Genomic DNA, 15,286 nt, shown 5'->3' with positions numbered 1-15,286 from the left:
TTTAAACTACAGTTTCGAGGCCCTCGGAAAAAACCAACTGGCCTTCTCTTAACTCCAGCATCGCTAACAGAATAGTCAGGAAATGAACAAAGCTTGCCAGAGTGCTGGTGTCGGCAGAATTCCAGTTGTCACATCTTCCTTCCCCGAGCTATTTGCTCGGCTCTTATCCTCTCTATCTTGAAGATCTTGACAAGTTCCTTACCCATTCAGGCAGCTCCCTAGCCATCACATCCTTGCTGACCTAGAATATTAGTCTTTTGTGTGCTACTATATCAAACGCTTACTTGAAGTCCAAGTAAATTACAGCCGGGCTTTCTCTTGTTGACTCTTTGTGCTGTTCCTTGAAAAATCCTATCAGATCGACCAAGCGTGGTTTTCCTTGGTGACTTCATGCTGACTACATGTAATTAAGCCAAGGCAAGCATAGCTCCTGCTTGCCAGGTGGGGTCATGTTCCTTGCTGGCTTCCTCTGAAGCCAGAGTGGCACCCAGCAAGGTCCTGAGGAAGGGAGATGCTGTGGCTCTTTCCCAAAGAACCAGCTCAGGGCTCCACTTCTCCTTTCCTGTGGATATTCCCATCATGCCAGAGAAGGAGCATCCCAATGGTTGCTCATCCCAGCCAGGAGGCAAAAGGCACCTGGAATTTGGAGGCTGATGATTATCATGTCCCTCCTGACTCTTCCTTCTCAACATTCACCTGAGACCACAGGTTTTCCCATCTTAATTTTATAGATTGAGTAACTGGTAACTGGCCAATGTAGGATTTGAACCCTGGCATTCAACTCAAGCACCTATGTCTTATCCGCTCTGCCATCCAGCATGTAAGGACACTGTGTCTTGGAACATGGGTGTTTGGGAGGACAAGTGGAGGGGACTGTGCTGACCAGGATTAGGGAGGCTCTTTCTGTGCCCCAGTGCTGGTGGGGATGAGGGGGTTGGCAGAGGAGAGCCTGTGATGACCAAGGTTGAGTGTGCCTGCCAGGAGGGAGGGGGTGGCGCAGCATGGCTGAAGTTGCTGTGAAGACTAAACTTGAGGTTGGTTTTTCTTTTTTTAAAAAAAATTGCTTATTTATTTATTTTTGGCTGTGCTGGTTCTTTGTTGCTGAATTTGGCCTTTCTCTAGGGCTTCCCTCATAGTTCAGTTGGTAAAGAATCCACCTGCAATGCAGGAAACCCCAGTTCAATTCCTGGGTCAGGAAGATTTGCTGGAGAAGAGATAGGCTACCCACTCCAGTATTCTTGGGTTTCCTTTGTGGCTCAGCTGGTATAGAATCCACCTGCCATGCGGGAGACCTGGGTTCAATCCCTGGGTTGGGAAGATCCGCTGGAGAAGGGAAAAGCTACCCACTCCAGTATTCTGGCCTGGAGAATCCCATGGACAATCCACGGGGTTGCACAGAGTTAGACACGACTGAGTGACTCGCACTTTCACATTCACTTGGCCTTTCTCTAGTTGTGGCAAGTGGGGGCTACTGTCTGGTTGCAGTGTTCATGCTTCTCACTGTGGTAGCTTCTCCTGTTATAGGACATGGGTTCAGTAGTTGTGGTGCACGGGCTTAGCTGCCCCTCAACATGGGGAGTCTTCCTGGATCAGGGACTGAACCTGTATATCCTGCATTGGTGGGCGGATTCTCAACCCTGGACCACCAGGGAAGTCCTAGGGATTCATCTTTCTTGTATGGAATTCATGGGCTAACATCCTCACTGATGCATCTTCTGTCCGTTAGCCACTTGAGTTCCAATTTGTGAGTGTGGCTGGCTGCTCCAGCTGCCTCAAAGTCTGGCTGGAATGTGCCCAGTGTCTCTATCTCTGCAACCTTGAAAAGATTTATTAATTGCACCCATAGCTGAAAAATATTGGTATCCTAAACTGAAAAATGGGGTATCCTGTTGCAAGAAATTATTTGTAAGTGATCCTCACAGTGATAATTTTGGAAAGTGATAAATGCAATTGTTATAAAAATGCACACCTTCTAATATATAAAATGCAGGTTCATAAATACATGTGGAAAGTGCTTAGGCAAGTTACTTGCTGAACAAACAAAAGAAGACATGGGTGCTTTGAATTTTTCACTCAACCCCCTCATCTTGCTTCTTCACATCCACCAAGATTTTCATATATTTTTTTCCAAATCTAATGAAAATCCTTTGTTTTGTTTTAAGTAACTGTGTCTTTGCTAAAGTAGGATGTGCTGTGTCTTATAAAGAAACATGTACACTTCTTTGAAACAAAATGAATCTCTGTACTCATTCTGAACAGCGAGTATTAATTCACTGCGGCCTAAGAAGGGGAAAAAAGAAAAGAAAATATATATCTTACTAAAATCAATACTGAGGATACTTCAGTAAATATGAATTCTGCTGCGTGTGGCTTCATCCTTGCTTCATGATCGGCAGTCAGACCCTGGCCGTGGAACAGAAACATAGATTATCCATTGATTACCGGCACTGTTTATTGTCACAAGAGGAATTCTTCCTACATAGTAGGATTACGGCACTTCTTGTTGATTAAAGGTCTAAGGCATCATCTCAGAATATAATGCCATCAGTCAGGCTAAGCTGAATTCATATAGAAATCCAGTCACCATCAGATTTGCAATTGTAAATATTTTGAGAAAGAATTGGGAGAAACAAGGGATACTATTTTTCATCATCTGCATGAACTAATGTGCCCTGTGCTGCAGAACAAAGTGTGTGGTAAGAGGATGCTAAATGAAGCACAAAAAAAGTGTGTTTCACCCTCCACAAGCGTAGCGCAGGAGGTGTTCTGACATGGTGTTCCCATAGCAGAGAGTTCAGCTTTGGGCCACTTCAACTGACAGCTGCCTTCTGAGCCCACAGCACAGCAGTGTCTCTGAACCCAGCCCTGGGTTTCTCAGCACTGGCAGGGCCAACATTTAGGGTCAGAAACGTCTCTGCTGCAGGACGCTGTCCTCAGCACTGCGGGATGTGTATCAGTGTGTCTGGCCTGGCCCCTAGCATCACTAGGTACCAGCAGTACCTGCCTGGCTGTTGCAACAACCAGAAATGTCTCCAGACATGGCCACATCCCCCCGGAGCAGAATGGTCCCTGCTGGAGAATGGTCTAGCCCCGTGTCCTCTATCTCCTGTCTGGTGTCACTGGCCTTCAAGCCACAGCACTGAGTGTCCCCAAGTCCATGTAGAGTGAGCCTGCAAGGGAAGCCTGTACAGGCACGTTCCTGCTCAGCACAGAGGTTCCCTCTCCTCCATGAGCTCCATGTCCTGCTCCAAGGAAGAAGGAGCATTGTATCAACTCCCTCCCCCATCACTTGTCTCTGAAACAGGGCTGTCCTCCCATCTCACATTCAGCAGCTGACACAGCTTTCAGTGCAGCCAGATGGGGTTCCTCACTGTGATACCAGCACACAGTGCAGAATTCAGACACTCTATGAATATCCTCTGAACCAATGTGGTTCCTGCAGGTGGTCAGGGAACTTCGGGTGCCCTTCTATCTCCCCTCAACCCTGGCCACTGGACAAGCATGCCACACTATTAAAAAGTATGTCATATATACACAATCTTATATAAGTTATGAGCTTCCCCAGTGGCTCAGAGGTAAAGATTTCACTGGCAATGCAGAAGACATGGGTTTGATCCCTTGGTCAGAAGAGCCCCTGGAGGAGGAAATGGCAATCCACTCCAGTGGATTTCAGGCAATCCACTTGCCTGAAAAGTCCCATGGACAGAGGAGGCTGGAGGGCTATAGTCCAAAGGGTCTCAAAGAGACACAACTGAGCGACTGTGCACACACGCATTCACACATATAATTTAGCAATTATTTGTGAAAATTTAACTTGGTACAACATTCCTGCTGAACCACCAAGAAATACAAATTAAAATCTATAAAAATGGTCATACTTTCTGACCCAGAAATTTGGCTTTGAAAATTAAATTCTAAAAAACAACTGCAGAAATGTAACATATGTATAAGGATTTATATTAAAAGATGTTCACTGCATCATTATTTATGATACAAACAAATGGAAACGGCATTTATATATTCTTTACTAAGAAGTTAGCTACAGTATGACATCATATTGTGATAAAATACACATGAATCATTAGAAATAATGTTGTGTAAAAAAAGCATTACATTGACAATGCATGTGTTTTGCTTAAAAAAATAAAGATAAGGAACTGTATTTATAAGATGGTCCATTCCAGTCTCCAGGCCCATAAAAATCTATAGATTATGAGTGGATTTTAATTTTACTTTTGGTGTCTGTGTATATTCAAATATTTGTATTCTTAAGGAAAAAAAAATTTCAAAATGAACATGGAGGCATTCATGTCAAGCAAGAATCAACCTTCTTCTTCATTAAACCTCTCTCAGAGAAGCGGCACTTCCCCTGTTTGCCCCAGGAGCTGAGCGTGGGGGTGGGACGTGGAGGAGGCAGAGGTTCTGTGGACACCTCCAGGAGGTGACTCAGCTTCTGATTCAGCTTCTGAGTCACCTGGAGTCAGCAGCATCTTCTTTTGTAGTGTGTATGGGGGTGTTTGAAAGTGGAAACTATAGGTGGGTTCAAAGTCTGATGCATTGAATAAGTTTGATGTGTTCAAAGCAGATCAGTGAATGGGCCAAAGGCTGGAGGGCAAGGACATCAAACTTCTCATTCTGTGGGGCTTCAAGGATGCAAGAAAATAAAGATGACCTGGAGTAAGGGGTGAGGGCAGAGGACCTCCCGAAGGATTCAAGGTCAACAAGTTTCCTCGATGGCCTTGGGCACTTGGGATTACCCTCCCTGAGACCGTTGCCAAGTTCCCTCCAGCCCATGGATCTTTTCGTCTTCCCAGAAGGTACACAGGGGGTCCCAAGTCTGCCTTCAGCCTCCGACCCACCTCTGTCCCCGACTGACTCTTCTTTAATGTTGCTCTAACAGCATCTTTGTTCTCTCCAAATGACCGTCTTTCCTGTCTGTATTTCTTCTTAGCGTGTCTTATGCTTTGTTGTTTATGCCCAGAGATAATGGTGGCAAAGATTCCCCTCTGGTATTAATTAGCACAGGACCACCTGGGCTCTTCCAGGCTCACCACTCCCCATTTCCAAGGTATCAGGGCAAGTCAATCAATGTCTCTGCCACATGTTTTCCTCTCCTAGAGAAGGCAGATGTGATAACTGCTTTGTAAGACTGGTTTAGGAATTAGAAGTGAAGCACATGATATCACCAGCATACTATCTGGACTGAACATATTTAATGATGATTCTTATTGCTACCATTATTTCCAGATAAATGTCCAGCTCAATCTGGTATGCAAGGCTAGAAAAAAGTCTGACTATATCAACTGCTTCAAGATATTTCCTCAAATGTGATCCATGGAATATATTCATGGATGTTGCAGTGGGAGGATTTATTGGGTTGACAAAAAGGTTCTTCCTGGCTTTTTCCTTAGACATTCGAGAAAACACCCAAATGAACATTTTGGCCAACCCAATACTTTCAACCTTTATTTTCAAAAAATACTTTTTAGATATTTGTAAAAAGACAGCAAACAGTTGTCTATTACTATGTGATATCCTAAGAAAAATAATCTAATAATTCATGAATGGCATGCTATGTGCAGGTACTATTCTAATGCTTCGTACTTCATCTTTAATCCTGTAAGATTCTTATTGTTCCCATTTGCTGAGACTCAGCGACGTTGAAGTATTTGCCCCAACACTCAGCTGCTAAGGAGCAGAACCAAGATCTGGATCTAGGCATCCAGTGCAGAGTCACCATACTCCATCCTTTGCCAAGTATCCAAGGCCAAGCCTCCCAGTGTGAAGGCAGCATTTATCCACTGCCCTTCAAGTGAATGTTGTCCACTGATTGGCCATTGCTCTGTGCTGTAGATTTTGCCTGAATATTTCAGCATCTATCTGTGACATTATTCAACATTTATGGTGCCTGAAATATTTATACTGCATAAATCGCTTCCGCATAGACCTGTGGCTGGAGGAAGGCAGTTTTATCAAAACAGCAATGATGACAAAACCATAGAAATTCACAAGGTTCTCAAACTATCTAGAATGTCTAAGGTGAAACCTTTGAAAGGAAGAGAAAAATGTGCAGATTCAGTTTCTAAAATACCAAGAGCAGACCATAAATATGCACATCAAGGTAAATGATTTGCACAGTAACCTAAATCAGTGGCTCCCGAATATTGTGAAAACGTCATTTACACGTGTCTTCCTTTGCCACATAATTTGTGAGAAGCAGAATGGTCATATTCCACTCGAATTAAAAGTAAAGTGGAAATGGATGTGATTCTGTACCTCACGTGGGGATGAAGCTCAGCAACATCTTCACAAATTTTAAGTAGCTGTGTGTTTCAGAATAGATCCCAAAAAGCACTATTTAAGAAAACATTTTTTTGGAGCATGTCTTCTTTCATTAGAAAATGCACATGCGAAAAATTACTTAATGTTGACATATTTTATTCACTTATGCCTAAGCAGATTTCTCTAATTTGTTTTTTATTCTGTATTAAAGCAAAGTGAATGTGAATCAAATTTTTATTATTTCTTTAAGTGATTAATTCACCTTTGAGAACATTTTTTTGGTGCTGTCTACTTCAATCTAACCTTACATTTATATTTCATGAACTCCTCTTGGTGTCCCATCAATATATTATAATTTAAAAATGTTTCGTGGTCAGGTTAGTTTGGAAAATGCTGATCTAGAGCTATCCAAAAGTGTTTTCTTGTCATGTCGAAAAGAGGTAAGATTTTTGTACCTGAGAACAATTTCGCTATCTGTTTTGATAATCTTTGATTAACAGTGGCATGAAATAGACTATAGATATAAAAATGATTAATAAAAGGTACCTAGAAAGAAAATGGTGCCCTTGCATTTTACCCTTGATAAAGCCAGAAGCCACTGGGTCATACCCTTCAGCAGAGAATAGACAGGAACCGACTCATGTTTTGAAAAACCCATTCAGGCTTCCTTTTTTTTTTTTTTTAATTGGAAGATAATTGCTTTAGAATGCTGTGTTGGTTTCTGCTGTACAACAAAGCAAATCAGCTAGAAGTAGGCATATATTCCATCCCTCTTGAGCGTCCCTCCCGCCCCCCATCCCACTCCTCTGGGTCATCACAGAGCACCAAGCTAAGCTCCCCGTGCTCTACAGCAGCTTCCCACCAGCCACCCATTTTATACCCACAATGCTACTCTCTCAATTCATCCCACCCTCTCCTTCCCCTGCTGTGTCCACAAGTCCATTCTCCACGTCTGCGTCTCTTATCTCTCTATCACTGCCCTGCAAATGGGTTAAAGAGAAAGTGAAGGGAGGAGAATGGAAGCCCATAGAGGGTGGAGGGTGTGGTCACTGTAATAATCGGGCAGGAGAGGATGATGGCTTGGTCCAGGGAGGTGGTGGTGGAGATGGTGAGAAATGGTCAGATTCTGGAATTGCGCTGAAGGGCAGAATTTGCTACAGATTGGACATAGGGCCCAAGAGGAAGAGGGGTGCTGAGGCCACCTCAAAAGATGTGGCCTGTGAATGTGAAAAGATGGAGTTTCTATTTGCTGAGATGGAGATGACTGGCTGAATTTTAGAGTGATGGGCCAAAAGTCCAGTTGGAACATTTTAAGTGTGAGTTGAACCTCATTGCACATGCTGGATGGGAGTCTGGATCGTCAGGGAGAGGGACTGGCCAGAACTCTGAGATCAGGGTCATTAGCATATAGATGATTTGGCAATAAACTGGATCAGGTCCCCTAGGAAAGTGGTTTTCAAACTTGACTGCACATAGCAATCACCTGGGAAACCTCGAAAACATACTGACATTTCTGTTCCACCCAAGAGACTCTGATTGACTTGATCTCGGGTGCACTGAGAGTTTCCAAAGTGCCCCAGGTGGTTTTGGTGCACAGCCAAGACTGAGAATCACTACCTAGGGGCCCAACAAAAATCAGGAAGTAGCAGAATGGCACCTTGAGCCCTGGATATCCCAACATTTTGATGTTAGAGAAATGAAGAACCAGTGAGAGGGTCTAACAAGGAGTATCAGTGAAGAAAGCGGGGATTCGAGCAGAAGGCAAGTGAAGATGGGAGACCATGCTCCACTGTGTCAAGTGCTGCAGACATATGAGAAACAAGAGGACTGAGAACCACTGGGCTTAGAAATGAAGAGCGTTTAGAGTCCTTCTCAGGGGCAGCTTTGGTGAGTGATGGGGATACAGGCTCAATGGGTGGGTTCAGCGGAGAAAGGAAAGAGAGTAACTCGATACAAGTATAGACAGCTCTTTGCAGATAATTAACACAAAGGGAAAGTTCAGTGAACTGGAAATAGATAGGATCGGGAAAGTTCAGATGTTTATCTGTTTCTTGGGTTCAGACAAGAGTCACACTACTAATAGATTTGCTTTATGAAGATGACCAAGGGCATGATAAAAACTGATGGGCTGCTGAAGCTATGTCCTGGGGCACTTCAGAGGCCAGAAATCAGTGCCAGAACAGAGGGGATGGCAGCAGATGAGGGCGCAGGCAGTTCCCTGGATGTAATGAACAGGAGGCCAAAGATATGGCTGTCTGCACACATGATTGTAGGTGAGACGGTGGCAGAGAGTGGAAGGCCTCTCCTGAATGCTGCTGTGTTCTTCATGAGAAAATATGGTCTTCTGCTGTGAATGAGGAGGGAGGAAGGGGACCACTGTTTCAAAGAGAAGAAAGGAGATGCTCAGTGAGTCTCTACAGGAGATGAAGGGGTGCATGAGCCCCAGCCTTGAGCACATGTCAGGTGAACACTGAGAACGCCGGGCCTCCATCCCTGGTTCTGATTCAAGAGGTGGCACTGATGCTGCTGGCTGGGGACCACACGCAGAAGATCAATGGGTTATAAACCTGTCAGGCTGCCTAGAGCTCTCTGGAGGTGAGCTCATGATTTCTGAGAAGAGAGGCACTTCTTAGATGAAAATGTGTATGTGTGTGTGTATGCTTAAAAATTTAATATATTTGGAGATCATACATATTTACATAATTTGGTATGATTTGCATATATGTAAATTATGTCAAAATCACTCCTGGTCAGACTCTTCTCAGCTTTTAGATGAGAAAATGGGTATTACATTGTACAGCAAACATGCAGTCTCTGGTAAGTAAAAAACTTTTGAATGAGTTTGGTTTTGCAGCCCTTGGCTCTCCCGGTTAATACCATAAATTATCAGATGGGATGAAGTGCAGTCACTGCCTGACTCCTTAATGAGTTTCTCATAAATCTGGGCCATTTGGTAGAGGTCAAATTGATAACCCTGAAGAATGAATACCAACGCTTCCTAAAGTTCTACACGGAATGCTGTGGCTGTAACTGCCGGATGGCTTCTTTATCACACTTTTAGGAAGATTGGTGCTTCACTCCTCACAGCTAACTTGAAGATCAGAGATCATTATTATGTTCATTGTCAATGAATCCAGACATGAAATCCTCTAATGGCACACTTTAGATACTGGAGGACCAATTCTCGATTATTCGTTGCTTTGGGTTTACAATTGAATTATTTCTCCCGAAGCCTTTCTGGTGACTTTTAGTCTTGGGTCTGAACTTTTCAGACTTTAAATACTCGAATCCTCTTGATTCCCCTCGGGTTATTTCCTAGTAAAAACTGAAGCGTGATGTGCTTAAATTTCTGGTCTTTGTATTGGATGACGTTTCTAGCTTTTCAGGAGTGTGCCTTGGAGCTAGGATGTAAGAAAGTCTGGGATCCTCTTTGTGCAAAAAGTGATTTGAAGCCCTGGAGACTTTGGAACTTTTCTGCTTGATTTTTCTTTAACTGTATGAAACAGGTTTGAGAAAACAGTCAGGCGAAGAAGCACCTTTGTCTCCACACTACTCTTTCTCTTCAGAGGCAAACGCCGTGACACCTTGCCTTGAAACTGTCTTTTCTAACATTTTGTCTCAGTGATATGGTCCTCTTAGAAATCAGTTCTAAAGTGTTGTGTATCTTCTCTACCAATGGGATGGAGAAATGCGTGCAGGAGAGGAATCCTATTTGTGATCCGACTTGCGATCCTATTCAAACTGCAAGTTCTACTAGTAAGTATTAAGGGAGAGAAGCTGTTGTTATTGTTGAGTTGCTAAGTTGTGTGACTCTTTGAGACCCTGTAGATTGCAGCACACCAGGCTTCCCTGTCTTTCACTATCTCCCTCAGTTTTCTCAGATTTATGTGCATTGAATTGGTGATGCCATCCAACCATCTCACCCTCCATTGCCCTCTTCTCCTTTGGTCTTCAGTCTTTTCCAGCTTCAGGGCCTTTTCCAAGGAGTCAGCTCTTCGCATCACGTGGCCAAAGTACTGGAACTTCAGCTTCAGTATCATCCTTCCAGTGAATATTCAGTGTTGGTTTCCTTTAGGGTTGACTAGTTTAATCTCCTTGCAGTCTAAGGGACTCTCAAAAAGAAGCTGGCTTAAGGAAGAGGAGGGCCCTTTATAAAGAAAAGTGAAAGGAGAATGACACCCTTTAGATATAAGAGAACCAATTCTTGATTATTTTTTGCTTTGGATTAACAATTAAATTGCTTCTTCTGAAGGCTTTCTTGTGGCTTTTGCCCTTGGTTCTGCAGTCCTCAGGATTGCACTGAGTATAATAATGATAATTTGTGATTATAACAGTTGTGATAGGCTGTGTATGGCTCCCAATTATTCACAGCCCTTCCTGTAACAGGATTGCATGACCTCACCTCATTAACACCAGGCTTGTCCATTGGACTTGCTTTGGCTAATAAAATGGGGTGAAAACGGCAAATGCCATCCCCCTTATGGCGTCAAGTCCACAGCGATGCCTGAATCCCATGGGAGGCTCTGAGTCCCATTGTGCAGTCCCCCAACCACTAGCCTTAGAGAGGGAACCCTGGTGGTGAGATCAGGGAGCAGAGTCTCAGAGGCCCTTGTTACCACCAGGGCCTGAGATGTGGGAGGGATCTGTTACCACGGCACAACCAAAAGAAAATTAATCCAGCATTGTGCATGCACGCTAAGTCGCTTCAGTCATGTCTGACTATATGCAACCCAATGAACCATAGTCCTCTAGGCTTCTCTGTCCAGGGGAGTCTCTGGACAAGAATACTGGAGTGGGTTGCCATGCCCTCCTCCCTGGGGTCTTCCTGACCCAGGGCTTAAGCCTGTGTCTCTTAGATCTCTTGTATTGGCAGGTGGGTTCTTTACTACTGGGAGCCACCTGGGAAAGCCAATCCAGTGATGAAGGCCATCTTTACTGAAGCATGCATTATTCCAAGTGCATTTCTTCTATCAACTCATTCAGTTATCACAACAAAGCTATTCTTCCTGTTTTGGAGACAAAGGGAAAGGTTAAGTAACTCACCCCAGGAATGAGCAAGTGGTAAGGAGGTGCTGTCATCATGATGCAGGCAGGCTGGACAGTCAGCGTCCAGGTTGGTTATTTGCTTTGTAGCCTCAGTTCTCTGATGGGTTAGAGAACAAGTAAGAACTTTCCCAGCGTTTCTTCTTGTAAGCGTGGGGATGGTACTCTGTCCAGCTCTCCACACCTCCAAATTGGAGCTGGCATCACTCTGTCTTTTTAAAATAAAGCACATCTTTGTTCCAGAAACATCAGGACAAGGGACTTCATTTTAATAGGCAAGTGGACAAATGCTGAAGATTATGCAGAAGGTTGTCCATCAAATATGATAACAGTGAGGCATTGGAAACGACGTGGATGGTCACAGATAAGAGGAGGAGAGACATGTCACAGTACAATGATGGATTTGAATTTCCCTGCCACCTGTGCAGCTATGACCATCAATGTGGACAAGCACCTCAGACAGATTATTAAGTGAAAAGTCAGACCCCAACTGCCACCTATTCTCCGTTCCCCATTACTCTCGCTGGAGTGGGTTCCCATGTGAACGTGCGAGCACAGCTGTCCCTGGCAATTATTTGCAGAAACTGAAAGCACCTCCCAGAAACACTAAGAGCAATTGCCCGCTGATGGTGGGCTTCTAGAGAAAATCTTACTTTATGCTTGTCTTCACCGTTCAGATTTTTTAGAGTATGTATTTAGAAGTGAGGGCTTCCCTGGTCACTCAGTGGTAAAGATTCCTCCGGCCGATGTAGGAGGCACGAGTTCTATCTCTGGGTTAGGAAGATGCCCTGGAGAAGGAAATGGAATCCCACTCTGGTATTCTTGCCTGGAAAATCCTATGGACAGAGGAGCCTGGTGGGCTGAAGTCCATGGGGTGAAAAAATTTGGACATGACATAGTGATAAAACAATATTTGGAAATGATCTTGTGTTTAGAATGAATGTAGTTAGAGAAAAGCCATTTTTGTTTTCAAGAGGAAAGAAGGCAAAGCTGGAGACCATTTTCATTTTGAGCAAAGGGCCCAGGAGTGGACCTCAAGTTGAGAGCAATGCTGACCAGTGCGTCCTAGTTGTAGTGACAGAGCCTATGTTGACTTCCACAGCCTCTTGGGGTGAAGTTTCCAGAATCTCATTACAGATGGACAGGCCATGCCACATCTTCACTGGGGGTGCAGGCCCTGGAGTCCCCCAGACCACAGTCCTCAGAGCTTCAATTTCTCATCCTTAGCTACTAAGAATCAGAAATCTTCTCGAAGTTGCTGGGAGGGTTTAAGAAAGTGGCCTGTGTTCAACCCTTGGCACGCTACCTACACAGAGTAAGCGCTCAGTAAACCAAGGTTATGATTCTCGTTAACCCCAGGTTAAGCCTGTGTGTGGTAAATATGCTTCTTGAGATGACAGGATGTGGTCTGCCAAAGGGCGGATTTCCCAGTCAGATATTGGCTTATTCACTTCTGAAGGTTTCTGAAGACCCTCCATCAGACCCTGGCCTGTGCTTATGAAGGAGGTTTTACACCATCCTGAGGCTGCTGGGTCGGCCATGCATCCTCCCACCACTGGCTCTGGTTAGGGGTGTGGGTTCAGTCTCCATCTTGGCCTGGAGGCCATAAAGAATGTCAGGCTGGGGAATAAGCACGCTTCATTTCCTCCCTTTAGGAGAGAAAGGGACAGACTCATGTTCCCTCCTATTCCCAGAAAGAAAGAAAGAAAAAGTGATGTCGCTCAGTCGTGTCTGACTCTTTACGACCCCATGAGCTGTAGCCTGCCAGGCTCCTCCATCCACGGTATTTTCCTGGCAAGAATACATTTCCTGGCAACCCACATCATTTCTTTCTCCAGGGGAATCTTCCTGACCCAGGGATCAAACCTGGGTCTCCTGCCTTGCAGGCAGACTCTTTATGGCCTGAACCGCCATGGGCTGCAATCCTGTTCCCAACAAGATATCAGTTAAACCCCACAAAACCACTTCAGGCAGCATTCAGGCCTGGACCCTTCCCCAAAGGCCACTGTCCACAGCGAATTTCTCAGCCACACAAACATCGCTGAAAGACGTTGTACAGAAGAGAGTCATGGGGAAATGTGGCATGAAAGGGGATTCAGAACTGCACAAATCCACCACACAGCCTCTTGACATTCCCCACCTCACCCCCACATCTTCCATGCATGGCTTGACCCAGAAACCACATCTGAGAAAACAAATCAAACAAGTCCAGTTTGCAGGTGTTGCCCAAATATGGTCATTTGATTCTTTTTCCTTTGAAATCTAAGCAGCTCGGGGAGACAGCAGCACATACAGTTGGCTAATTCTACGTTGTGCTGTGCTGAGTTGCTCAGCTGTGTCCGACTCTGTGCTACCCTATGGACTGCAGCCCACCAGGCTCCTCTGTCCATGGGATTCTCCAAGAAAGAAAACTAGAGTGAGTTGCCCTGCCCTTCTCCAGGGGATCTTCCCAAACCAGGGATGGAACCCTGGTCTGCCACATTGTAGGCAGATTCTTTACCATCTGAGCCACCAAGGAAGCCCAAGGATATTAGAATGGGTAGCCTATTCCTTATCCAGCGGATCTTCCCGACCCAAGAATCAACCTGGGGTCTCCCATATTGCTGGTGGGTTCTTATCAGCTGGCCTACCAAGGAAGCCCAATTTCTACATTAGGCATTCCCCAGCGGACTTTTTTTTAACCATTAATTTTTTTTTCAATATAGGTATAATTGACATATGAAAAGCTGTCATGTTAAATGCGCATGCATACTCATTCACTCAGTCCTGTCCAGGAAGCAGCCTCGTGTTTCCAACCCCTCTCTAGGTGATGCCCCCGTCATGTCCCCCTACTGAAGTGGGGATGGAAACAAGAGGCTGCTTCCTGGACTCCAGCTGGGAGGTTGGGATGGGACTGGATCAGAAGACTGGACAGCAACAGGATGGAACCTCTGAATGCAGGGTGGTGAGTTTGGCCTCTGTCTTTCAGTCCAGGAAATAAGGTCAGGCAAGGGAGGGTCAGAGAGTCTGGGCACAGGACAGCAAGGGGAGAGGACAGGAAGATTGACGAGGCCAGGCAGGTTGGGCAGAAGGGAAAGAGTGAACCACGACTCAAAAGTCCCTCTAATTGCACACAAGACTTGAGGAAAGAGTGTTTCTCATATTTTGTTTTTCCTAAAAACAGACACATGCAAGACCCCTGTGCCTGTCACAAAACAGAGTATCAGTAAAGAAATGCATGTTGACTGAAGAAGGGATTTGGGGAGAATACCCTTAAAACAGTTGTGTATGTTTAGAATCTTACAAGACTGAACTGGAGTGAAGCACAAAATTCAGGCAAAGTATGCAAGATTTCATTTTCCATTCTTTTTTTTTTAAATTCACTTGATCTTAGAAATGAGCAAAACTTCAAATATTTTAAAATGCTAAGTAATTTTTTTTCTTTAGTTTTCTTCCATTAGTCCCTTCTAAAAAGTCTAGTTTGTATTTCAGCCTCAAAAAATAGTCTTATATTTTTAATGTAGAATAAGAAGAATTGGTATCAGAAGTTTCTGCAGCTAAATGGCAGTAATGTCATATCTGGGGGGAAAAAAAAAGAAGCTGATGTATTGCAGGCTGCTCCAAGCACCCAGCAATTTTTATGCAAAATCCCTCTTTCTGTACTGATGAGCCCTCTTGACTAACAGTATAGTAACTGTGCATGTGTTTTAAGAGAACATCTTGCACCAGCTCTTTAAAATCGTTAGGAAAAATGGGAGAAAAATGTTCATTAAAGGTGATGAGGAAATTTAGATAAGACCTGAAATAGCCGGAATGAGAAAACAGCAAATCAAAGAGATCAAAGTTATGGCTGGCTGCTCTCGGCAGTGATGCCAGTGGAGGTGCCTGCTCAGGTAAGGGCTTAATTAGTGCTGTCAGTCACTCTAATTGCCTGCGATTAAAGGCCTGAGTCAGCAGGGCTATGAGCTTGCCCAGTGATGGG

Source organism: Ovis aries, chromosome 13 (assembly GCF_016772045.2).
Source record: "Ovis aries strain OAR_USU_Benz2616 breed Rambouillet chromosome 13, ARS-UI_Ramb_v3.0, whole genome shotgun sequence".
In the NCBI taxonomy this organism is placed as follows: domain Eukaryota; kingdom Metazoa; phylum Chordata; class Mammalia; order Artiodactyla; family Bovidae; genus Ovis; species Ovis aries.
This window is presented reverse-complemented; position numbering follows the sequence as displayed.